Source organism: Prionailurus bengalensis, chromosome C1 (genome assembly GCF_016509475.1).
Source record: "Prionailurus bengalensis isolate Pbe53 chromosome C1, Fcat_Pben_1.1_paternal_pri, whole genome shotgun sequence".
Classification (NCBI taxonomy): domain Eukaryota; kingdom Metazoa; phylum Chordata; class Mammalia; order Carnivora; family Felidae; genus Prionailurus; species Prionailurus bengalensis.
The window spans coordinates 117,213,742-117,239,675 of record NC_057345.1 but is presented as its reverse complement, the minus strand read 5'-3'; positions in this window follow the sequence as shown (position 1 = coordinate 117,239,675).

Below are 25,934 nucleotides of genomic sequence, written 5' to 3'. Positions count from 1 at the left end.
GGCTTCTTTTGGTCATATGTCTCTGGGCTTCAGCCATGACACTGTGTGGGGCAACAATTCTGTCTCTGTTTTTTTGCTGTCTTTTGTTCACAGTGTGAATACACCAATTTTAAAATCCATCCGCCTTTCGGTGGGCATTTCCAGGTGTGGTTGCTATGAACAAAGCTACTGTGTATATTCTTGTATATTTCTGGGGGCAGGGCTAGGCCTAGGAGGGGAGTTTCTGGGTCATAGCATAAAGGTCAGTTTGGCTTGAGTGGATGCTGCCATATTGTTTTACGAAGCGGTTGTACAGTTTTACTGGGCCTCCCGCAGCATCCTGGGGACCTAGGAGCTCCACATCCTCGCCATCCTTGTTGCTGGTGGCCTTTTATTTTAAACCATCCTGGTGTATGTGTCATGGTGTCTTACTGGGTTTTCTTTTCCTCCCTATTTTTTTCCATTGATCTGACACGTAGTAATGTTGAGCACCTTTTCATACACTTATTGGCTATTTGGATGCCCTCTTTTGTGAAATGGTGCCAGTCTTTTGTCCTTTTTAAAATTGGATTGTCTTTTTCTTAGTAATTTGTAACGGTTCTTTGTATATTTTCAATAGGAATCCTCTCAGAGATAAATGTGTCACAAATACCTTTTTCTATTCTGTGACTTGTCTTTCTGACTTGTCTTTTCACTCTCTCAATGGTGACTCTTTAATGGTGACTCTTAACAGAAATCTTTAATTTTGCTGTCATCAAAACTATCAATCTTTTCTTTTGTGGTTAATGCCTTTTGTTCCCTGTTTAAGTGTATTTGCCCACATTTAGAGATTCATGAGAGATTCCCCTATGGGCTTTATTTTGCTTTTCCCTGTAGGTCTTCCTTCAGACCTTCTAGAATTAATTTTTTTGTGTATGGTGTGAGGTAGGGTTAATTAAATTGTCGGTGAGAGAGCCAGCCTGGTCAGTTGCTAGCCAGCTGGCAGAATGGTGTCCATCAAAGAGCCTAATCCACCATGGAGGTATGGAGGGAGGGGCAGGTCCACTCAGAGTACTGTTAGGTCCCTTTTTGGAAAATGCCTTGGAAAATCAACCACAGATTCCCTGAGTGCAGGGACTCCTGTGGAGGCCCTGGAAACTCTTGTCTGTGGACTTGTGACAGAGATAATTCTTCCTGTGGACACAAGGCTTCTATGCCAGTATGGCTCCTGCACAAGCCCTAGAGAGGTCTCCTTCCCTGGCACTGAGCTGTCCCCTGGAGAGAGGACAGCTCCTGGGATGGCCCGAGGGCTGCTGCATGGACTTCTGTGAGGACACGTCCATGGAGAGGAGCACCTGGTGCCACCCCTGCTGGCCATCTGTGTTCCTGCACTATGACCTTCCAGCGACTCTGATCCCTAGCATGGTCCATTGTTGGCTTGTGAGTTTGGTGTTTAGCAGAATCTGAAAGGACCACGGTAGAAGTTGTACCCTGAAATACAGTCTGTATGGGAAACAAACTGCTTGATTCTTTCCCTTTAATTGTAATTTTTCAACAACCTTCAAAAGTCACCAGTTAGAATCCCCCTCCCCCTTTCTCCTTATTCTTAAAAAAAAATTGGCCTTTATTGAAGTGTAAGTTATTTATTTTATTTATTTAAAAATTTTTTTAAATCTTTTTTTTTTTTTTAATGTCTATTTTTCAGAGAGAGAGAGTGCGAGCGGGGAGGGGCAGAGAGAGAGAGGGAGACACAGAATCCGAAACAGACTCCAGGCTCTGAGATGTCAGCACAGAGCCTGATGCGGGGCTTGAACGCACAGACGGTGAGATCATGACCTGAGCCGAAGTCAGCTGCTTAATCTACTGAGCCATCCAGGCGCCCCTTATTTAAACAATTTTTTAAGTTTATTTTATTATTATTTTTTAACGTTTATTTATTTTTGAGACAGAGAGAGACAGAGCATGAATGGGGGAGGGTCAGAGAGAGGGAGACACAGAATCTGAAACAGGCTCCAGGCTCTGAGCGGTCAGCACAGAGCCCGACGCGGGGCTTGAACTCACGGACCGCGAGATCATGACCTGAGCTGAAGTCGGCCGCTTAACCAACTGAGCCACCCAGGTGCCCATTAAGTTTATTTTTTTATATTCTAGAGACAGGGAGAGTTTGAGTTGGGGATGGGCAGAGAAGGAGGGAGGGAGAGAGAGAGAGAAAGAGAGAGAGAGAGAGAGAGAGAGAGAGAGAGAATCCCAAGCAGGCTCCACACTGTCAGCACAGAACCTGACGTGGCGTTCAAACTCACAGACTGTGAGATCATGACTCCAGCTGAAATCAAGAGTCAAAATCCAGAGTCGGATGCTTAACTGACTGCGTCACCTAGGCACCCCTAGTGAGGTATACTTTAAAATAAAAGTCACAAATTTTAAGCATACAGTTTCAACGAGTTTTGAATTTAATCATGTAACCACCATCACTATCAAGATGTGGAACATTTCTAGCAACCCTAAACCATTGTGTCTCTTTGTTGTCAGGCCTCTCCCCTAATCCTGGCCCCTGGCAACCACTGGTCTGCTTTGTCACTATAGTCTTGCCTTTTCCACAGTTTTGTGTAAATGGAGTTGTAGAGTATGTAGCCTTTGTGTCTCGCTTCTTTCACTTAACATCCTGCCTTTGAGATTAATCTGTTTTATGTTTATCGGTAGTTTGTTCCTTTCCTATTCCTGGGCAGATTCCACCGTATGGGCGTGCTGTAATCGATCCATTCACCGGTGGGTGGGTGTTTAGATTGTTTCCAGTTTTTGGATATTATGACTAAGTCTGCTATAAACAATCCCATGCAGGTCTTTTTGTAGATGCGCTTTTATTTCTCTTGAGTAAATATCTGGGAATGGAATTGCTGTCTGATACGAAAGTACATGTTTAACTGCTCGTAGATATTTGGGTTTTTTTCTGTCTTTTGCTATTACTAATGGGGCTCTGTGCAAAGATCTTTTTTCCCTTTATTTCTTTGGTATTTCCTTGAGACAGAAGAAGAATATCTGGTACAAAGGGCAGATGCGTATGTAATTCTGCCAGATGTTGCCAAATTCCCTTTCAGAGGGATTGTACCATTTTGCATTCCTGTCAGCAGCGTAAGAGAATTTCTGTGTCTCCATAGCTTTATCATCAGTGTGTTTTGTGGAGTTTATAGATTTTTGTCTATTTGGTAAGGCACAGTTGGTACCTCCATTTTGTTTTTGTTTTGTTTTGTTTTGTTTTGTTTTGTTTGAGAGAGAGAGAGAGAGAGAGAGAGAGAGAGAGAATCCCAAGCAGCCTCTGAGCTGAGCATGGGGCGGAGGGTGGGGGGCTCCATCCCACAACCCTGGGGTCACGACCCTAGCCTAAATCAAGAGTTGAATGCTCAACTGAGCCATGCAGGCATCCCTGTGTGGTTTTAATTTGCATTTCCTTTATTGTGAGCCTGGTTGAGCATCTTTTCATATATTTAAGAGGCTTTTACACTTTTAAAAAATTAATTACTGTGAGTCAGCCTTGGATACTCTTTCCCTTGGCCCCTTACCCCCATCACAGAGGCTTGTCAATGCTACCTAAAAAATTATCTTAAATCATTCCCTTCCCTTCACCCTGCCGGCCACTACTTAATTCAATCTGTCATAAACCCTTTTCTAATCTCTTTTCTAATCTCTTCTCCATACAGCCACTTTGTTTCAAATGCTCATTGTCTTTAGGATAAAATCATTGCCTAGACTACACAGCCACATTCAAGCTGGCCCCTGCCTCTCTCTCCAGCTTCATCGTGGGCCACTGTCCCCCTTGTTTACTGTGTGTCACAGTGCTTGCTCGGTTCCTGGGATGTGCCTGTATTTTGCACAGTTTGGGGCCTTTGTGCTTCCTCTTCTGCTGGGAAGGCTCGTTGCCCGACTTCTTCATGTTCATCCTCTGGCCTCAGGGAAACGGCCCTTCCTCAGAGAGAACTTCTAGGCCCTTCCATCGTAAGCTAGGCTTGCCCTTATAGTTTTCTTTTTTTAACGTTTACTTATTTAGAGAGGGGTGGGAGAGAGAACCTGAGCAAAGGAGGGGCAGAGAGGGAGAGGATCCCAAGCAGGCTCCACGCCATCAGTGCAGAGCCTGACACAGAGCTCAACCCTATGAACTGTGAGATCACGACCTGAGCCGAAATCAAGAGTCAGACGCTTAACTGACTGAGCCACCTAGGCGCCCCTCCACTTATGCTTTTTATCGCTGCCTAAATTACCCCCTCAGAGCAGCGGTCACTATTATCACAGTGTGATTTTCTGTCTATGGTTTACCTCCACAAGGGGCCATGTCTGTTTTGTTCACATAGTAAAGGCTCAGTAAATGCTTACTGAAAACACTTATTTTTTATTTTAGAGAGAAAGAGAGAGAGAGAGAGCATGAGTTGGGGAGAGGGGCAGAGGGGGAGAGAGAGACAATCTTAAGCAGGCTCCACACTCAGCATGGAGCCTGATGCAGGGCTCAATCCCACCGCCCTAGGATCATGACCTGAGCTGAAATCAATAGTTGGACGCCTAACTGACTGAGCCACCCAGGCAGCCCAGTAGGTGCTTATTGAATGAATGAGTGAATGGTAAACATGTGTGGAGAGCTACTCATAACAATATAGGGGGGACTGCTCCCACACACGATGGAGGAAAAGAAAAGAAAGAAAAACTGGGTGAGTGAGCCTTTGCTACCCCCAAAATCTAGAGGTCACAATTCAGAAGCATAACTGTCCACCGTTGCCAAACGTATGGATGGCCACAGAAGAGAGCTCACGATGAGACTAAGGTAGCCAACAGAACTCATTTGTAGCCAACGTTTGCTCATTGGCTTTGTCGTCTCCCCCTGCCCCCGCTTTCTAAACACTGAGTGGTCAGCACCAGCAAGACTGACACCAAGCCCCAAGCCCTCATTGCCATGGGAACCTCTCTTTGATACTATTAGGTAAGAAGTACCAAACAAAGTTCAGGTTAACAGTAGCTCAGCCCCTGGTTCTGGGTGAATTTCCCATTGGGATAATGCTGATGGCTTTTCAGTTGCCTTTCCTTCATTACTAATTGCTTCTGTGATGACGGGCAGTGAAAAGAGTAGACTATAGAAAGCATAGGTACAAAAGATAGGAACATTGTTTAGCGTCTCCCCTGGGCCTGCATGCCGCTGAACCCCAGCGCTCCCCACAGCAGGCAGGCCTGGGGGCTGAGGAGCAGGTTAGGGGAGAGATGGCCTGGCCCTCAGCCTCAGGTCCTGGAGGAGCCAGGGTGGAGGGGCCTCAGCACATAGGCTCTGTGTCTAGATGGCTGTCACCATGTGGACATGTGGGCCCAGAATTGCCAGGTCTCCTGATTTTATTTTTTATTAAAAAAAATTATTTTTAATGTTTATTTATTTTTGACAGACAGAGAAAGAGCATGAGCGGGGAAGGAGCAGAGAGAGAGGGAGACACAGAATCCGAAACAGGCTTAGCATAGAGCCTGATGTGGGGCTTGAACTCACCAACTGTGATATCATGACCTGAGCTGAAGTCGGAGGCTTAACCGACTGAGCCATCTGGGCGCCCCTCCTGATTAAAAAAAATTTTTTTTAAATGTTTATTTATTTTTGAGAGACAGAGAGAGGGAGAGAGAGAAGAGAGAGAGAGGGAGACACAAAATCTGAAGCCGAGCTGTTAGCACAGAGCCTGACGCAGGGCCCGAACTAATGGGACCCCGAGATCATGACCTGAGCTGATGTCAGACGCTTAACCGACTGAGCCACCCAGGTGCCCCTCAGGTCTCCTGACTTTTTTTTAAATTAATTAATTAATTATTTATTATTATGAAGCTTATTGTCAAATTGGTTTCCATACAACACTCAGTGCTCATCCCAACAGGTGCCTTCAATACCCATCACCCACCCACCCCTCCCTCCCACCCCCCATAAACCCTCAGTTTGTTCTCAGTTCAGGTCTCCTGATTTTTGAGAGCAGCTGCAAGTTTTGAATATTGGCACCTTTCAGATAAAGATGCTGTGCAAGCTAACACTGCAGGGGTGACAACACCCGTGGGGGCCATGGGGCAGAACATGCAGGTTGGCAGGACCAGGCCCTTCCAGATGCCCCCTTTGTTACAGAGACACAGTGTCCCAGTCCCCAGCTTCCCTGGGTCCTCTGTCCCCAAGAGCAATTCCACAGCTACTCTGGGCTGTTCTGAGGGTGGGATGTGGCCTCTGAAGAGCCAACGGGCTTCCGGCTAGAAGAGGGGACTGAATATGGACTCTGCTTCCTGGGAGCGTGGAGGCCTCAGGCCGGGTCTGAGAGGCACAGGAGTGGGACACAGACAATGGCGATGACACTTCTCTGCAGAAATAAAATGACTCACTTCTTAAAAAAATTTTCTTTAACGTTATTCATTTTTGAGAGAGACACACAGAGAGAGCACAAGCAGGGGTGGGGCAGAGAGGGGGAGACACAGAATCCAAAGCAGGCTCCAGGCTCTGAGCCATCAACACAGATGCCCGACACGGGGCTCGAACTCACGGAGTGTGAGATCATGACCTGAGCCGAAGTCGGACGCTTAACCGACTGAGCCACCCAGGTGCTCCCATAAGACAAGACTCATTTCTAAGGTGCGAATCACAAAGAGGACACTCCTCGAAGCAAATTGTAATTGGTTTCCAAATACCATCTCTTTCTCCTGCCAGTCTCTGCTGCTGTCTGCAGCCGGGACTCTCTCTTTCTCCTCCTCTACCTCCCTGGTTTCCCCAAACCCCTTTGGGCTGGCTCACTCAGCCCCTCGCCTGTGCTTAAGGTTTCACTCAGCAAAGCCAACACCCAGCCACCGGCCCAGCAGAGGTCATCCTCGGCTCCCTTCTGGGGGTGGGGGTGCAGGTGAGACGTGTCTTGTGGTTTTCCTTCACTTCTCACAACTCTCCCCGGTGCATATTTGCCTCCCCGAGCGAGCCTGTTTTGTCTCTGAGGGGTCCTGCGGAGAGGACACGCACAGGTGGCTTATCACTCAGGGTTCTTGCTTGGAAGCATCAGGAACAGACTCTGGTTAACCTAAGCAGAAAAGATGTTTCGTGGAAGGCCACTGGGAATTGACTGTGAAGTCGGAGAACCAGGTTTGGAAAATGCGCAAGAACCAAAGGGAGGTGGCGCCCCCCAAATTTAGCCAGGTTCACCGTGTGCCAGCGGTGTGGGTGGGAAGCAAAGTTGGAGGCTGCACAGCCAAGAGAGAACAGACATCATCTACACATTTTTGCCCTTAAAAGGCTCTCACCTAATCCTGTGGGTCGTAAATTGGTGTCATTTGGAAAGCCGTGTACAAAATGTACAATATGTTTCATCTAATTATTCTTTTCCTAGCATTATAGCCCAAGGCAATAATCCTAAATATTGAAAAATCTTTAATTACAAACATGTTCGTTGCAGTTACCAAATAGATTGTGGTACATTCATGTAATGGCAAATTATGAAGTTTATGAGATTTAATAATAAGATAGAAAATCACTTGTGATGTAATGTTGCATGAAAAAACAAGATATGCAACTATATATATATATATGCAACTATATATATATGCAACTATATATATATGCAACTATATATATATGTATATATATGTGTATATATATATATATATATATATATATATATATATATGCAATGTGATTACCCCCTTAGTAGCAGGTCTTTCCCAGATGCCATTAGCCTTTGGAGGCAGCAGGAATGGTGGCCACCTGCAGCTTCTTCCTCCCTTCTCCCCACCCTGGTCCTCCCAGCAGCCCCCTGCAAATCCCCACCACCGGTCATGGAGGGATGCTGATCTTAGAAACAAACATCTTTTCTGTTAATCTTTGAGAGCTGTGGTTTGGAAGACATGACTCGTCAACCCGTGTCTTCTTAGCCCTTGACCATCTCTCTCCCAAACTGAAGAGTTCGCCCTCCCTATTTTGTTCCCTTGTCTGGTTGTCTTTGTTGCTGTGGAGACCAGCGAAGCAGGGTGCTCCTGGGTGACAGAGGGTCTGTGTCACCTGTGGGGGCTGGGTTGCTTATCCTGTTCTTCTCCCAGGCCCCATCTCTATCTCGAAAGAACAGGCCCCTGGGAGCCACAGTGGCTGGGCAGTGCCCACCTTCTGTCACCATTCCAGAAGCCAGCTAGCACTTCTCTGCTCCTTCTATTGGCTGTCTAGGCCACCAGCAGCAGAAGCCCCCGGAGATTACTGATCCTCTTTTTTGAGGGGAAGGGCAAGAGGGTGGACTTTCTCCTACACATGTGAAGTGTGAAACTGAGGCCTGGAGAGAAGGCTGGAGGAAAGGTGTTCACAATGGTGGTACTTAGATAATGAGGTTATAGGTGTTCTTCCTTCTGTTTTCCTGCGCTTTTATACTTTTTAACTTTTATAACTTTTATAACTGGAGAGAAGCAAGAGCAGGGCCTCAGAGAGGTTAGTTAATTAGCCCAAGGTTGTACTTGCTGTACAGGATCAGGGATCCTGGGACAAGGGTTGTCTCCCTGTGCCCACAGCACGGGGAGGGGAGACTCCTAGCAATGATTCGTTGATCTCCTTGCTCATCCTCCTTGGATGAGAAATATGAGGGAGGTCACCGTGGCTTTGTAATCACTGTGTTCTGCCCACACTCACGATGTGAAGGAGAGTTCTAAGCTCTGGGTGTGTTGCCGGTAGTCAGAGCTGCATCATTGGTATGGACTGTGCACGGGACTGGCTACGTAACTTTCAGGGCCCAGTGCAAAGTGACAGCGTGGGGCTCTGTGTCCAGACACTATGCAGAATTTCAAGATGGTGGCATTAGAACCTTAAACCCAGCCAGGTGGGTTTAAGGTTCTGAGTCACTGACCACACTGGTCCTGCCCCCATGAAGCTGGCTCTCTTATGGACACTTATGCTAGACATCTGTGAGCCACACCCAGGGAAGGGAGGCAGAAGGACACTCAGAAGTCAGGGGCAGATGGAAGGCTTGGGCTTGGGAGGAGAGCCCGAGAATCGAGAGGTCCCCATTCGCTGCCTAGTCTCTGTGGCTAGTCTGGAATCCGGAGTAGGTCACATTTGAATTGATCAGGAGTTCGGAGACTCAAGTTCTATTCTTTTCCCTCTGTGCAAACACTAATAAATGACTTCTCTTCTCTGGGTCTCAGTTTCCTCATCTTTGCAACGAGAGGGTTGGGAAGTGGTGATCTCCAGAGTCACTGGCTGCTCTAAGACAATCGTGACTTGGGCTTTCAGTGCTTGTGTAGCACGTGTGACAGCAGCTGTGAATACATCCGCGAAGGCCTGAGCAGATGGCAAGAGAGGGGGAGAGAGGATCCTGGTTACAGAAGTCACCTTTGACTAGCTAGCAAGAAAGACAAAACTCTCCCTCTCTTCTGTGGAGTGTGGGCAGAACACAAAATGACTCTTCCCAGGGAAATTGTAGCCCTTAGGTGCAAGGACTGAAAGTTACTCTCAGGATCCTGTTATGGATTTATTTTGTGTTACTGATGCTCAGATTCATGTAGTTTGTGTTTTGTAGCGAGCGTCCAGCTAAGCCATGACTCATCTTTTGTTGTCTTCGCTGGATCCCACGCTAAGAGCTCTTCTCGGTCCTGTTCTAGAGACGTCTTCAGAGCAGAAGGTCGAGATGCCCATGTGCAGACGGTCAGGGTTGTGGGTGTGAGACATGTTGTACTTACACATCACATTTATTTGATGCTTTGATGACATTGCGTGCAGATAAAGCAAAAGCCAAAAAAAAAAAAAAAAAAAGAAAAAGAAAAAGAAAAGAAGGAAAAGAAAAAAGGACCTCAAGCAATAGTACAGAGGAGCATGAGGCTAGTGATTTACACAAGTACATTTTGGAACTTTGAGGGACTTCTTTTTTTTTTTTAATTTTTTAAACATTTATTTATTTATTTATTTATTTACTTACTTATTTATTTATTTTTGGGAGGGAGAGAGAGAGAGAGCGAGCAAGCATGAGAGAGCACAGGCAGGGGAGAGGCAGAGAGAGAGAGAGGGAGACACAGAATCCTAAGCAGACTCCAGGCTCTGAGCTGTCAGCACAGAGCCCGATGTGGGGCTCGAACCCATGAACCATGAGATCATGGCCTGAGCCAAGGTCGAATGCTCAATCAACTGAGCTACCCAGGCGCCCCTTCAGGGAGTTTTGGCTGGCTTCATGAGTAAATGTGTTCAACAGTATTTGGAATTTTGTGTAAGAGAAAGTGTGTTTATGATACTTTAACATTTTTTCTTTTTTCAGAAAGGAAGATTTTTTTTTTTTTTTTATGGTTGCACACTTGGACCATTCTAGGGTACTTTCCAAGGAAGAGCCTTCTTATTGTTTGCGTGGGTCAGTTAGCCCCCCATCATCTCGCATAACTCGTGTTTGTTTGGTTCAAAAACCCTGTGCTGATACCTCTTTTCCTACAGTCTGATGCAATTTTCCCTCTCATTTGTCAATCCCATGCTCTCCCACAGAAATACCGAGAAAGGATCTTCTTATTTGACTCTTGATCCAAATTGTCGTCTTTCCTTTACGATAGAAAAACGCGGGCCAAGAGAAATTTAAGGAACAAATTCAGCCGAGTCTGTGGTTTCTGACCTCACTGTGGAAGTAAAAGATCACTAAACATAGTTTAAACTTTAAAACGACTTGGTGGTAGAAGGAAGATAGATTTTTCACCTTTTTTTTTTTTAAATGTCTCAAAGTTCTAAGAATAAATTGGAGCATTTTTAGCTGAAAGCATTTGTGAGGTAGCAGAAGCTACAGATTCAGCTCTGGAAGGAAATTTTACTATCTTTTTTCTTAAAAAAAATTTAAAGAAGTTTATTTATTTATTTTGAGAGAAAGCGAGAGCATGAGCAGGGGAGGAGCAGAGAGAGAGGCAGAGAGAGAGAATCCAAAGCACTGTAAGTGCGGAGCCCAATGCAGGGCTTGAACTCGTGAACCGCGAGATGATGGCCTGAGCCCAAACCAAGCGTTGGATACTTAACCAACTGAGCCACCCAGGTGCCCCTTGAAAGGGAATTTTAGAAGGTTCTCCTACCCAGCTCCTTTTGGTCAGACCAGACGCTGGATCCCCATTTTCCTGTTGAGAAAGTCAAGGCCCATGTAGGCCAGGAGGTGAGCACATGCTCACCCAGGGAGAAAGTGGGTCTGCCCTGTTGAAGGGTGTTTGGCTGTGGCATATGGATAGCCAAGCTTGTACGCACGCCCCTCCTTCCATCAAAAGGGGGAGTTTGCTTCTTCTATTGAACCCAGGCTGGCCCTGCGGCTTTGACCACTGCATATGGTAGGAAGGACACAGCGCAACTCCTTGGCCCAGACCTTCAGAGGCCTTGTAGCTTCTGTGCCAGTCATCTTAGATCTAGTTGTTATCTCAGGAAGCCGAGCCCAGGCAACCCACAGAATCATGGGAAATAACAAATCATTGCGTTAAGCCACTGAGTTCTGGGGTAGTTTGTTAAGTAGCCATAGATAACGGAAAGTCATGTTCAACTATCATTTGGAAATATGTATACATTAAAAAAAGTTTTTTTTTAATGTTTATTTTCGAGAGAGAGAGAGAGAGACAGACAGACAGAGACAGAGCGTGAGCGGGGAAGGGGCAGAGAGAGAGGGAGACACAGAAGGTGAAGCAGGCTCCAGGTTACGAACTGTAAGCGCAGAGCCCAAAGTGGGGCTCGAACTTGTGAACTGCGAGATCGTGAGCTGAGCTGAAGTTGGACACTTAACTGACAGCCACCCAGGTGCCCCAACATTTATGCATTTTTTAGATTAGTTTTCTTTTTCTTTTTTTAAATTTATTTTTGAGAGAGAGAGAGAGAGGGAAAGAGAGAGAGAGAGAGAGAGAACCAGTGAGGGAGGGGCTGGGGAGATGGGGACAGAAGATCTGAAGAGAGCTTTGTGCTGACAGCAGACAGCCTGATGCGGGGCTCGAACTCATGAACGATGAGATCATGATCCGAGATGAAGTTGAACTCAGCTAACTGAGCCACCCAGGAGCCCTAGATTAATTTTCTTTCTTTTATTTTTAAAATTTTTATTATTTTTATTTATTTTTCTTTTTAAAAAAATTTTATTTATTTTTGAGCGGGGGGAGGGGCAGAGAGAGAGGGAGACGCAGAATGCGAAACAGGCTCCAGGCTCTGAGCTGTCAGCACAGAGCCTGACCCCGGGCTCAAACTCACGAACCGTGAGATCATGACCTGAGCTGAAGTTGGAGGCTCAACCGATTGAGCCACCCAGGCGCTCCTAGATTAATTTTCTAAGTAACCTTGCTGAAGTTTCTGGCAGTTAGAGGAATCCCTGTAATAGAAGCAGTGGTCATAATAAACATCATGGCACACAGAGTTAAGACACAACACGCGTGGAGTGTGAAATGTGGTGACAACGCATTTGTGTCAACTTTGAACCTCACAAGGACATTATTTATTTCCTCAGCTCTGAGACAAGTCAAGGAACAGTGCCCCCATGTTCCCTCAGGAAGCGTCGACGTGTTGGATCCGTATTCACCCTTCCCTGTCATAACCCGGAACTTCCGGTTCCAGGGTCACCGGATCTTGTGGGAAGGGCTGTGGGAGTCTGGGTGTCCGCGGGGCCTCCAGGTTTTCCCTCTGTCTTTCCCCACCTCTCCATTGTTGGAGAGTCTCTGAAGATGACACACCTAGTCCTAGACCTGCCTCCTCAGGAGCGGGGTCGGGCCCAGGGTGGCACAGAGGTGATGATCGTGGGCTGGTCTGTCCCGTTGACTGCTTGGTGAGCAGGATCTCACCGAGGTGGTTTCTCTGGCTGTCACCCCGCTTTCCGGTGGCAAAGACCCCTACCCCCAGCGACACGAAATGATTGGATCCAGTGCTGATTTATTGCCTTTCTCCTACTCTTTATGGGGCCAGTTTTAATGAGCACCCAAGCAGAAACGCCTTTGACTCCTGGGCCGTGAATAACCGTTATTAATAAAGGGGCGAGCAGCGCGGCAGCACCGTTGCCTATTTCCATATTAATAACGCCATAAACTCCCCCAGGATGACATTGTGGCCCCTCGCAGCTCAGAGGCTCTGACTCAGGGCCATGGGCTGGCTTGTGATATTCGGAAGGAGAAGTGGCTGGGGCCCTGTCCGGGGAGGCTGGACCCGGGTCCTGACTCCCCCCTCTCCCAGCTCACCTGGCACCTGTAGACCTCTCCTGTGGGATTTACTCCAAGGAAGCAAACAGCTGATTCCAAGGGGTGACCACAAGTGGGTCAGGAAGTTCTGTCTGCTTTCAAATATCTCCCACAAATGAGTCTGTCACTTTGTCTGAGATTCTGTCACTTGAACAATTTTTTAAGTTTATTTATTTATTTTTGAGAGGGAGAGAGAGAGAGAGAGAGAGCGATAGTGTGCGAGTGAAGGAGGAGCAGAGAGAGAGAGAGAGAGAGAGAGAGGGAGAAAGGGAGAGAGAGAATCCCAAGCAGGCCCTGTGCCGTCAGCATTCAGACCCGAGGCTTGAACTCACGAACTGGTGAGATCAGGACCTGAGCTGAAATCAAGAGTTGGAGGCTTAACCGACTGAGCCCCCCGGGCGCCCCTGAGATTCCATCACTTAAAGACTCAATGGACTGTTCATGTTACATAAGCTCTTGGATTCCTATGTTAAAAAGCAAACACCTTAGGGACACAGTGTACAGATTTTACCAGTTTTCAGCTAATGCTATATTGGGTATTCATGTCACTGATTCACACAACGTGTTTACTCAGCATCTCCTATGTACTGGGAGCTGGGAATTTGCTATGAAGAAAACAAAACCCCTGCCCTCATGGAGTTTCTATTTGACTTGAGGGAGATAAACAATATGCAAATAAATATGTAAAACGTACAGTATGCATAGTATACATGATGATAAATGCTATGTAAAATATAGAGCAAGGAAGGGAGGGGGGTGTGTGCAGCTGGGGGCAGGGTTAGTGGAATCCTTCCTTACTGGGGCAGTTGGCTGAGAGCAGATCCTTAGAAGATTCTCTCTTGGGACCAACAGAGGTGACCTGGGGAGGGTGGATTTGGGGCTATCTTTTTATATATGGTGGCTTCCTCTTATCCAGGTCAGGTGCCAGTGGAAGAGAGATCTCAGAAAGAAATCATGTTTTTTCTAGCCGCTGTCCTTCCCTTATGAAGCTTGGATGATGGTTGGGGCCCTCATATGCTTTGGCTGCACCCTTTGCCAGGTCTAGGTCTGTGCAAGCCCGACACATGTCCCTCATTTCTGTGGATTCCCAGAGATTCGTATGCTCTCTTTTGAAGCTCCTGGGTTTGACTGTGAGCAATCTCTATGCAGCCACCACCAATTCTGACTTGAAACGCATTGTCCCTTCAAAGTGCCCTCTCTCCCTGGCCCAACAAAACATTCATGAGCAATGTGGACTTTGCAGAAGATCCAGGAGTCAGAGGAGGAGGGGTTTGCCTTGCACTCTCCCCTACCATCCCTTATTCTCTGGGTGTTTTGTTCTCCCCAGATCCCATCTTGGCCCTTCTACGACTAGGCTTTTCCTTTTTAAATTTTCAATTGCCCGTCTTTGCCCTGGATTATCAGATCCCGTTAACTTTCTTCTCCTTCTCTCTTGCTCCCCAGAGTCTATTTCTGGCTGCCTCCTCTCCCCCTCTCATCATCTCTGGAAGCTCTAAGTATCTTCCTCCGGATTATGAGGGATAGCTCCCCCCTTGCTCTAATGGCCACATGTTAGCTGATGCCCAGAGCGTGGCGTTGGCTTCCTCCCAAAATGGCGTTCACAGTATTTCCCCAGTCACCCAGCACTCTTTCTCCAGGACTTCCAATGTCCACCATTAGAACACGAGCACCTGCACCACCTTACTGGGGAAGGCACTGCTTAATCCTTACACAACAGCCATTCTCCTTTTCTCCTTTAGCAGTGGAAATCTGGTCTTTCAGGGAAACCATGAGCACAGTGAAAAAAACACTCATCTTCCAAGAGTCCCTTGCAGCTAGAGGTTGCTGTGTGACATTCTGGCCAATAAGCTGGGAGTGGAAGTTGCCTGGTGGTCCTTCTGGGGAAATACTGAAAAGGGACATGCTCTAATTAGCATAACTTTTGGCCCTTTGCCATCTGCTTGGCAGGAAGATTCTGGGTGGAGTAAAAGCACAGTGAAAATTTTGTGACCTAGAGATTGAAAACCACATTAGGGATGGAAGTCAGGAAAATATAAGAAGCAGGGTCCTTGATCATATCTTTGAGCACTAGCCCTGAGCAACTACTTCTAGATTCTCATTACATGTGACAAATAACTCCTTATTTTATTTAATTTACTTATTTATTTATTTAAACAAAAATTTTTTTAACGTTTATTTATTTTTGAGACAGGGAGAGACAGCATGAATGGGGGAGGTTCAGAGAAAGAGGGAGACACAGAATCTGCAACAGGGTCCAGGCTCTGAGCTGTCAGCACAGAGCCTGACGCGGGGCTCGAACTCACGCACCGTGAGATCATGACCTGAGCCGAAGTCAGATGCCCAACCGACTGAGCCACCCAGGCGCCCCAATAACTCCTTATTTTAACGTAGGTTTTTGGTGGCTGCTGTGGGCTGAATTGTGTCCCTTCAAATTCATATGTTGAAGTTCTAACACCCGGTATCTCAGGATGTGACTGTATTTGGAGATAGGAGCTTTAGAGATGTAATTAAGGTTAAATGAGGTCATATGGGGGCCCTAATCCAATCTTAGTGGTGTCCTTGTAAGAAGAGGAACTTTGGACACACAGAGAAATATCAGGGACCCATGCACGTAGGAAAGGCCATATGAGTGCCCAGTGAGAAGACAGGTATCTACAGGCTAAGGAGAGAGTCTAGTGAAGAAACCAGATCTTATGACACCTTGATCTTGGACTTCCAGCCTCCAGAGCTGTGAGAAAATAAACTGTTGTTGTGAACACCAGCCTGTCTGTGATGTTGTTACGGCAGTGATTTTCGGCTGAATGCAGCCCCGACTCCTACAGCACGGCTTGGGATCTGGCCATCTGGGTTCAGCGGGGGCAAGGATCAGCTAAAAGGGAAGTGAGGAAAGTTCTCCAAGACTTACTGCAATTAGGTCCTAAGTCAAGAACCCACCTGAGAATGGTTCCAGGATCTTAGGTGGCTGGCTCAGATATACCACCTCCCTGGTCGGATGCTCTTCATTTCTCTCTCCCTCCCCCAGAGCATGTGCTTGCAAAGCACCAGCTCCTCTGGATCTTGCTGGCCTTGAAGGTTCTCTTTTTGGCATCTGGAAGTGTCAGAACATTCATTCAGCAGCTAATCTGGGCTAAGGTGCCTGGCGTACAGTCGGCACTCCATAAGTAGACATTAATTGAATTAACAAATAGGAAATGACTATGGGAGCCATTACCAAGCAACATGTTCATGTTTACTGTATATTTGTTTATTCATCAATTGAAAATAAAGCTTATTTTCTCTCCTCATAAGAACAAACACGAGCTGGTCTTCAATTGTGTTCTGGACGCTGCATCTTGTGCTTTGTGCTTATTCCTGTTTGTCTCCCTAAGAAATCCGCTGCGGGGCACCTGGATGGCTCAGGGGACTGAGCGTCGGAATTCGGCTCAGTTCGTGATCTCATGGTTCATGAGTTTGAGCCCCACATGGGGCTCCTTCTGTCAGCGCAGAGCGCACTTGGGATCCCCTTCTCCCTCTCTCTCTGCCCCTCCCCTGCTCACTCTCTCTCTCAAGAATAAATAAACATGAAAAAAAAAAAAGAAATCTGCAAGATCGGTATTATGCCAACTTTATAGATGAGAAAAATGAGATTTAGAAACCAAAGGTACAAAGATCGTGAATGATGACACAAGTATTCAAATGCAGGTCTGTTTGGTTCTGAAGGGCATGCCCATTCCACAATAATCGATGTAGTATGTTGAATATACTATGTTGCTGCCCATAAAAGTAATGCGTGCTTATTAGTGTATATGTATATAATTTATATATACATATATGCCATATATATTTATGTATCATATATAGAATATATATGCGTATATATTGATATATAGATGTAGATACAGAGAGACCATATGTGTATAGTTTCTATAGAAAATTTAAAAAGCAGAAAGAAAAGGGAAAAAACTCTATGTACTCTCTTTATGGAGTTTTAAAAAATTGTGGTGAAATGCACATAACATAAAATTGACTATTTTACCAGTTTTTAAGTGTACAGTTCAGGGGCATTAAATATATTCACACTGTAGGACTGTTAAAAGTTTGGTTTTTGTTCACCTATTACATTACACTATCCTTTTCCGTTGGCCATGCAATTTTTTTGGAAAAAATTGTGTTATAATTGACTCAGGCAGCATTCCATTGCTCATATATTTAAATGGCCTTTCACGAATCAAATCCTCTGCCTTTGTGTCCAACCGTTAGTGACTCCAGAGGCATGCATTGTCAGCCTGATGCTGGAGGGATTTGGGGTGAAGGGCCTCTTGGAACCCGTAATGCATACTTATTTTAATGAGAGATAAGGTTCTTGTTGGGAGTGTTTTCATGTTTGGAAAAGGGACTTCAGGGACACTTTCAGCTCTCATCGCTTGCTTTTCTGTGGCTGGGAAAGTCATGCCAAGTTTCAGTTGATCTCTTGGGCTTTAGGGACAATGGTTAGATTTGTCCATGTAACAAAATGGAAGAGTTTATTCACAAAAGTTCCTGGGATGCTGCCTACAGTGAGAAGAGCAGTCAGAATGGGACACACGCTCCACTGCCCAGTGACAGGGTGTGTCATATGTTAGAATCGTGGACCACAGAAAGGAGGTGAGGTTGCATGAAGGGTTATAGGTTGGTGGAGGGTGGAGCTTGTGAGAGAGGATGTCATATGTCATGGGGTTGTAACAAAGGTCTGCTGTGTGTGCTTTCTCTAAAGTCCCTGAGCTGCTTCACAAGAAATCTATGGCAAAGTTACTCATTTTAAAAAGATGTTTGGAGTTAAACTGATATTTCCTGGACAGTGGTGTTGATCTGATTCTGGCCACAAGGCTGCTTGGTTTTACACAACATAAACCTGTGAGGAGGCTCTGCACCTCTCAGAAGATATTTGCCTCTGTGACCAGTGACCAACCCACTGGACTTGATCTGGACTCTCCCCTGTCCCCCACGGGGAGACTTCTCCAAATATGAAGGGCCCTGTGGGGAGTCTGCATACTAATTTTTTCTGGAGGTGATGAGAAGAACCACTTTTCAGTTGAGGTGACTAAAGAAATTCCTGGTCTAGAAGGGGAGGCTATTTACTCCTTCCTGGTTAGTTCTGTTTAGTAATGATCAAGACACTTGCTGCTGAAAGATAGGTGAGGGGAAGATGAGGGCAGATTATGGTAAGACTAATGATTTTTTCTCATCTGGTGTCCTTGGGACACCTAAAATGGCTATGTTCTCTGTCATTTTCCTTCTTTGTTCTCTTTTTCTGTGAAAGATCACTTTTCTGCTGCCTTCAAACTGGTGGTGAAGCCTTTGGGGAGAGCGAGGGCCTTCTTCTGCTTCACATCCTGTAGCTCTTGATCTTAGCCCAAGACATCACTCTTTTTGATTCTCCCATGTGAGTTCTCCTGCTGTCTCTGCATTTAATCTGTTGTTCATTGTTTAAGACACAGTCAAGCATCTTCTTCTCTAGGAAGACTTTCTATTCCTGGTTTGGGTTTTTCACTCAAACCAGGAAAAAAAATTGCTTGACATTTTGTGTAAATGGTCAATGGATTTCTGACAAGTGTGTAAAGATAATGATACAAGGAAGGAATAATGTTTTCAACAAATAGTGCTGGAACATCTGGATAGCCACAAGCAAAAGAATGAAGTCGGATCCCTACCTCACACTATACAAAAGTTAACTCAAAATGATCAAAACTCTAAACATAGGAACAAAAACTATGAAACTGTTAGAAGAAAACATAGGAGTAAATATTCATGACCTTGGGTTAGGCTGTGGTTTCTTAGACATGATACAAAAGCACAAGCAACAAAAGAAAAAATACACTGGACACCCTCAAAATGGAAGACTTTTACACATCAAAGGACGGCATCAATAGAGTGAAAAGACAATCCACAGATTGGGAGGAACTATTTGCAAGTCATATATCTGATAAGGGTTTAGTATCCAGAATATATAAAATAAACTCTTACAACTGAACAATAAAAGGCAATACAATTAAAAATTGGCCAAGTATCTGAATAGACATTTCTCCAAAGGAGATATACAAATGGCCAATAAGCATATAAAACGATGCTCAATATTATTAGCCACCAGGGAAATGCAAATCAAAAGCACAATGAGATACCACTTCATATCCACTAGGATGGGTATAATAAAAAAGACAGATGATAACAAGTGTTGCCAAAGAAGTGAAGAAATTGGAACCCTCATTCATTGCTGGCAGGAGTGCAAAAATAGTATAGCTGTTTTGTAAAATAGTCTAACAGTTTCTCACACTGTTAAACCATTCATCAGTTGATGGATGGATAAACACAATGTAGTATATTCATACAATGAAATATTGTTCAATCATAAAAAGGAATGAAGTAGTGACTCATGGTACAGCATGGGTGAATTTTGAAAATATTATGCTAAGTGAAAGAAAGCAGCCATTAAAAGCCATGTATCCTATGATTCCATTTATATGAAATGTCCAAAATGGGCAAATCAGAAAGTGGAGACAGAAAGTAGTTTAGTGGCTTCCTGGGGCAGGGGCTGGGGGAATAGTTGGGGGATGACAACTAAGTGGTAGGAGATTTATTTGGGGGGTAATGAAAATATCCTAAAACTGATGGGATGCACAAGTCTATGAATATACTAAAAACCATTGAATTTTACCCTTTAAATGAACAAATTGTATGACATGTGAGCTATATTTCAATAACTCTTTTTAAAAAAGAAAAATAAAAATGTCAGTAAAGAGTCTGTGCTTTCCTCAGGGAAGACGGAATGATTTCACTTTGAGACCCCAGAGCTCTTCTTAGGGAGGTCTTTGAGGGCACCTGGGACATATTAGTGTCTGAATATGTACCTCTGGCTGTGTGTGGGGAAGCCCCCTCTCTTCTACAAGGTGCTAGTTTCCCCCTCTCATGGTGTTCAGACTGCTCAGCTGTCTCTTTTCATAAGTGTCTTCCTCCCTAGGCTGGCTAGGACTGGTTAGGGACCTTGGGGCTTGAGGAATAACTTGGCAGTGGGTTCCTAGGATTTTCATTTTGCCTCTCATGTATCACAGATGGGGGGCTGGAGAAGCCAGTGAGCTGGAACCATAAACAGGCATGAAAAGAGAAAGCCCCATGGAGACCCTCCTCACTCTAGTCAAAGGACCGAGAAAAGAGCAGAACAGCAGACAGTACCTACCCCATTGCAGCCAAACACCAAAGGAAGAACTTCCCTGAACTTCCTCACTCCCACCCTGCAGTGCTGGTGGGCTTCCGGCAGTGAGCTTCCACCCTGACCTAGTGGCAATGGGGTGGAGTGAGTCTATGCTGTACATTTGGTGGGATGGTGTCAGTGGGGCCCAGCAGGGAAATCCCACTACACTTGGACCTGAATACTACATCTAAACATGTTACGGTCTGCATAAGAAGGTCAAGTAGGATCCAGAGTCTCATAGAATAATAACCCAAATGTCTAAGATACAGTTAGAATCACTTCTCATACAAAGAACCATGAAAATTTGATTTTGAACAGGAAAAGACAATCAATAGACACCATCACAGAGATGATACAGAAATTAGATTCTAAAGCAGCCACTATTAAAATGCTTCAACAAGCTATTTTAAACATATTTGAAACAAATGAAAAAATAGAAAGTCTCACAAGGAAATAGATATAAAGAAGAATGAACAAACTTAAGAGCTGCAAAATTTAATTAGAATTAAAAAAAATTCATTGGATGTGCTCAACATCAGAACAAATATGATAGAGGAAAGAATCAATGAGCTTGAAGACAGAACAATAGAAATTGCCTGACCTGAACAACAGAGAGAAAACAACAGAGAAAACTGAAAGGAGATGAGAAGAACCCCAGGGACCTATGGGACAGTAACAAAATATCTAACATTTGTAGTTGTTTTTAAATATTTATTTACTTTGAGAGAGAGAGAGAGAGAGAGAGAGAGAGAACGAACAAGCAGGGGAGGGGCAAAGAGAATCCCAAGCAGGGTTTGCACTGCCAATGCAGACCTGGGGTGGGGGAGGGTCACCAGCTGTGAGATCATGACCTGAGCTGAAATCAATAGTCAGACACTTAACTGATGGAGCCACCAAGGCACCCCCAAAAGATCTAACATTGTATTGTGGGGGGTCCTATAATGAGAGAGAAGAAGTGGGAGATGAAAGAGATTTGGAAAAATAATGATGGAAAACTGTCCAAATTTGGCAAAAGACATAAACCTACAGATTCTAGAAGCTGTCCCAAACAGCATAACCCAAAAGAATCTATGATGATACATCAATAAAAAACTAAACACAAAAAAGACAAAGCCAGAGAATCTTGAAAGCATCTAGAGAGGCGAGGCATTATCTGTGAGAGAAAATGATTGGAATGAGAGAAGTATTCTCACAAGAAACGTTGGAGGCCACAGGGAAGGGGCAGGGCATTTTTCCAGGGAAAGGCCAACTAGCTCCAAAATTTATTTTGCTCTACCCTTAAATTCATGTTATTATAAGAAGCTAATAGTTTTATGAATAAGAACTATGCATTTACTCAGAAAATGCAGCCTCATCTTCCTAATGGAAATGTTAACTTTTTTACTTAAAACAATGTCCATATAATTTAAAAACGTTATTGTTGGAATTCAATATCTTAATTTTTCTAATTTGTTGTTGCTGAGCTATTATATCCATTATTCTGAATACTTAGCTTCCATCCTAGTGACTTTGCTGAATTCTTACTAGTTCTAATAGTTTTAGAGCTTATTCTTTTCTAATATATTGATGAACAAAACATCGGCCAACAGTGTGATTCCTCTCTCTATCTTCCTAAAAGTTTTAACTTTTATTTCCATTTCATGTGGTATAATATTGGCAAAAAATATGGAAAAAGTATATATATATATTAATTGCCATAGGGTTAGTCTTGTTTGGCCTGTAATTTTTTAAAAGAATTTAAAAATTTTTATTTATTTAAAAAATATTCATTTCTTTAAAAATTTTTTTATGTTTATTTATTTTTGAGAGAGAGAGAGAGACAGAGTGTGAGCAGGTGAGGGGCAGAGAGAGAGGGAGACACAGAATCAAAGCAGGCTCTAGGATCTGAGCTGTCAGCACAGAGCCCACCGTGGGGCTTGAACCCATGAACTATGAGATCATGACCTGAGCCGAAGTCGGACACTTAACTGACTGAGACACCCACGCACCCAATAATTTTTTTAATGTTTTATTTATTATTGAGAGAGAGAGTATGAGCTGGGGAGGGGCAGAGAGAGAGAGGGAGACAAGAATCTGAAGCAGGCTGCAGGCTCTGAGCTGTAAGCACAGACCAATGTGGGGCTTGAGTTTGTGAACTTCAAGATCACTCCTGAGCCGAAGTTGAACGCTTACCTGACTAAGCTACCCAGGTGCCCCTGGCCTGTAATTAAAAAAAAAATTGTTTTTGAATATTTATTTTAGAGAGAGAGAGAGACAGACAGACAGAGTGCGAGAGGGAGAGGAACACAGAGAGAGGGAGACACAGAATCTGAAGCAGGCTTCAGGCTCTGAGCTGTCAGCACAGAGCCCAATGTGGGGCTCGAACTCACGAAGTCAGATGCTCAACTGACTGAGCTACCCAGGCGCCCCAAGGCCTATAACTTTATTTAGAATGTAGTGTTTCCTAAAATGTGTTCCACAAGATTCTGAGTTTCCAAGATGTTTTGGGTAAGACTTGGTTAAAAAAAAAAAAGTTTTTTTGTTTTTTTTTACTGCACCGCTTCTGAGTTTTAGGTGTGACAGTGCTCACCATACATCTTCGGGAAATGGGTGTGGCAGGCAGGGACCCTCTTCTTTCCCCACCGCCTTTTGACAGAGCCTGTCATGTATTGGTGATCTAGGGACACACTCTGGGAAGTGCTGCTTTAGGATTTCACTGTGATGGATGCTGTGGGCAGCTGGGTTGAAATAGATATTCTTTGCCGTGCTAAAGAAGTGATGGTGATGGTGATGGTGATGGTGCTGGTGATGAAGGTGATGATGGTGCTGGTGATGATGATGATGATAGTGATGATGATGATGGTGCTGGTGATGATGATGATGATGATGGTGGTGATGATGATGATGATGGTGATGATGGTTATGATGGTGATGATGATAATGGTGATGGTGATGATGGTGATAGTGATGATGGTGATGATAGTGATGATGATGATGATGGTGCTGGTGATGACGGTGATGATATGATGATGATGGTGATGATGGTGATGATGGTGATGATGATGATGGTGATGATGGTGATGATGGTGATGGTGATAGTGATGATGGTGCTGGTGATGATGGTGATGATGTGATGATGATGATGATGTGATGATGGTGATGATGGTGATGATGATGATGGTGATGATGATGGTGATGAGGATGATGATGATGGTGATGATGATGATGATGGTGATGATGGTGCTGGTGATGATGGTGATGATGGTGCTGGTGATGATGCTGATGACAATAGCAGATGCCATTGTGAGGTGCAGGAAGTCAGCAGTGTACAAACATTAAGAGGGAGTCTGTGGAGTGGAATGACCTGCAAGCCTTTCTAAAGGACACGTCTTCTATTTTTGCTGTTGTCTTCTGTTCTTCCCTTGGCGTTGTTCTTAGCAGTCACATGTCTTTTGCTCAAATTACCACCTTCACAGGTTTCTTCACCATGCCACCACTTTACTCCAGCCCCTCCCACGGGTTCATGAGTAGCTCACATTTGTATACCGTTGATACCAACACTGAGAACCAGAGCAGAATCCAAATAGGGGACTGTTGTCAGCCTGGGGAGGACTTCGGAACATCCCATTTCCTGCCCTAACAGCTCCTGGTCAAGCTGTCACTTCAAACTGGAGTCCATGGGGACGTTCTAATGGGAGAACTGAGAAAGGGAATTGTGAGAGGAGAGATCAAAGTGGATACATATGCATATGTGGAGTTTCTTCCTGATTATAAGAGGACTGTATGTTCGTTGTACAAAATACAGAAATGTATAAAGAATAAAAGTCTCCCGGGGCGCCTGGCTGGCTCAGTCAGTAGAGCGTGCAACTCTTGATCTGAGGGTTGTGAGTCTGAGCCTCATGTTGGGCACAGAGGTTACTTAAAAATAAAATCTTAAAAAAAAGAATGGGGCACCTGGGTGGCTCAGTCGGTTAAGCCTCTGATCTTGATTTTTGGCTCAAGTCATGATCTCATGGTTCATGAGATCGAGCCCTGTGTTGGGCTTTGTGCGGTGAGTGCGGAGCCTGCTTGAGATTCTCTCTCTCTCCCTTTCTCTCTGCCCCTCCTCCACTCACGTGCACTGTCTCTCTCAAAATGAAGAAATAAACTTAAAAAAAGAATAAAAGTCTCCCATAGTCTTAACAGAGAGAATCAGTGTTAATGTTTTCAGTGTATTTTCCACTAATCTTTTCCCCTGTGTTTATAAATACTGTAGATAGTTTTGTGTGCCTTCTTTCTTCAGTAAAGAACATATTGTGACCACCTACTCATCATTAAATCTTGTTGAAAAGTTATTATTTTATTATTCTTTTTAAAAATTTTTAAATGTTTATTTATTTTTGAGAGAGAGCGGGAGAGAGAGAGAATGAGCGAGCAGGGGAGGGGCAGGGAGAGAGGGAGACAGAATCCCAAGCAGGCTCTGTGCTGTCAGCACAGAGCCCAATGTGGGCTCGAACCCACAAGCTGAGATCATGACCTGAGCTGAAACCAAGAGTCAGATGCTTAACCGACTAAGCCACCTAGGCACCCCTAAAAGATGTAATTTTAATTAGTTCTACAAGATGTTATTCTATTTATATTCTATTCTGTTTCTATCATATATATCTGAATGAAGTCTAAGGATGAAGCTTACTACAATATAACTTCCTTGTTGATTATTTGGGTCCATTTCTGGATAGAGCAAGAACCCCGCAGGGGTGATGGTGTTGTTTCAGGGTGAATGGGGTAGGGAGCAGGTCGAGAAAGCCATTCTTTTCCCAGAGGATGTGTGTATATACATGTCTGCATTTTGTGGAGAGAAGAGGGGGTGGTGGCTTCAATACCCAGAAGGCCCGCCACATGCTATCCAGGGGTATTTTGATTCCTTAATGTTCCAGATGTTCCTCAGTTTTGAGCTGGATAAAGTTGATTCTGAGGTGAGTTTTTTTTGGGCCAGGTGTCTTTCTAATACAGTAAATGAGAAACAAGGTTTAAATGATTGGTTTTCTAATTTTTCTAGGCGTGAAATTTGAAGTCCTGAATAATAACCCTCCAAGAAGCTTTTTTTCCCCCCAAAGCATGGAAAAATATAATTTATTGTCAAGTTGGCTAACATACAGTGTATACAGTGTGCTCTTGGTTTTGGGGGTAGATTCCCATGATTCATTGCTTACATACAGCACCCAGTGCTCATCCCAACAAGTGCCCTCCTCAATGCCCATCACCCATTTTCCCCTCTCCCCTGCCCGCCCCCATCAACCCTCAGTTTGTTCTCTGTATTTAAGACTCTCTTATAGTTTGGAAAAGGCTCTAGTTTTGAGTAAACTCTGAGACAGTCAGTCAGGATCAAGTTCTGGGTCCTATTGTACCTTGTCTTTATCTTATTTTGCTGTGCCATTCTCCAAAGATGACCTTCTAATAAACCAGGCCTCCTACTATTCATGTCCTGGATAGTCCCCTCCTTTTGAATCTGGGCTGGCCCCATGACTCACTTTTGACCAATACAGAAGACTCTGCATGACTTCTGAGTTGTAAGAAGGCTCACAGCTTCTGGGAGAAGCCATTCACCAGCTATGACAGCCATGCTATGAGGAAGCCAAACTAGCCCTTTGGA